The following is a 1532-nucleotide window of genomic DNA, read 5'->3' as shown; positions in this document are numbered from 1 at the left end:
CAGTGTTTTAAAATCAGCAAAACATGTTTTTCATATGTCAGATTTCGGTCGACCGGTCAGGTCGACCGAGAGCTCAAATCGGTCGACCGACAGAATTTCCGGTCGACCGACGATGGTCCAGAACGTTTTCTTCGTGTTTTTGCTCTCATCGGTCGACCGACGGAATTTTCGGTCGACCGACAATATGACCGTTGCTTTTTCAACGGCTATTTTCTGAGCAGTTTTGGCTGGCTACTTTTGTCTTTTGTTTTGGGTGTTTTTGCTGAGTTTCTTAGAGGGTATAAATACCCCATTGCTGATGTCTTTTCAACCTAGCTAAGAAGTTTTTAAAGAAGTTTTTAAACAAAATTTTTAAACAAGGGTTTAAGCTTGTTTTTGTTTGGTTTAAGCTTGTTTTTGGTTTGCTGTTACAAAGAGGAGTTTACAATCAACTTTTGAAGAGTTCATCTTCAACATTTCATCATCCTCTCTTTGTGTTTATAGAGAAGTTTCCTTAACTCTATCTCCTAGCATTTTTACTATTGAATTTCATATCAATTTCTATTTGCTAGTTCTTATTGAGTTAAGTTTTATTGAATCTCATTGTTACACACACCCACTTGAGCTTATTGTATTTGCATACATAGTATATTAGGGTTGTGAGAGTTGTAACATTGAGTGTGAGCTTTAATTGTGTTCTCATCCATACTAGAGAACAAATTTATATTTGTTACATTGTGAGTGTTGTAAGGTTTTCGGTGAGCTAGAAACCGAGTGTGTGTAGTGAGGTTTTCGGTGAGCTAGAAACCGAGTGTGAGGAGTGACGTTGATCGGTGAGCGTTGAAAACCGATACTGTGAGGTGCAAACGTTATTCGGGTGAACGTAGAAAACCCGGTTGATAGTGGATTTCTCCCCGGGAGTGGGGAGCGGAGACGTAGGACGGAAGGTCCGAACTCCGTGATCATATTGCTTGTTTGAGTTTGTCTTTGGCGTAGTTATTTTTGCATTTATCTTATATCGCCAATTGTGCATTACTCGTCCTTTTTATGATCCACTATCTAGTTTAGAGTATTTACCCTTGTGTTAGTTTTATATCCTTGCACTTACATTGTCTATATCTCGTTGTTAGGATATATCTTATTGTTTATATATCCTTGCATATATTTCTATCATATAGGATATATCACCTTGTGTATATTGCATATTCTTGCACATAACCCTTTGTACACCTATCTTGCAAGAATATAACTTGTTAATTAATTTTAATTGGCATTTAAATCGGATTAGATTAGCATAAGACCCTAATCACCCCCCTCTAGGGTCTAACAAATATATCAACTATTTGTTCGTTTGCCCCAAGCGGCTTCATTATGATCTCCTCTTGAAGAACTTTCTCTCGTAGAAACTGATGGTGTACTTCGATATGCTTAATCCTAACATGAAAAATTGAATTCTCTGTCAATCACATTGCAGAGTGATTATCGCAATGTAAAGCTACTAAGTAGTCTGTGGACTAATGTAGATCCCTCATTAACTAAAAAGGTCACTTACT

This window comes from Asparagus officinalis, chromosome 8, assembly GCF_001876935.1.
Source record: "Asparagus officinalis chromosome 8, Aspof.V1, whole genome shotgun sequence".
NCBI lineage: Eukaryota > Viridiplantae > Streptophyta > Magnoliopsida > Asparagales > Asparagaceae > Asparagus > Asparagus officinalis.
The sequence above is the reverse complement of the archived record's forward strand: the minus strand, read 5'-3'. Positions refer to the sequence as shown.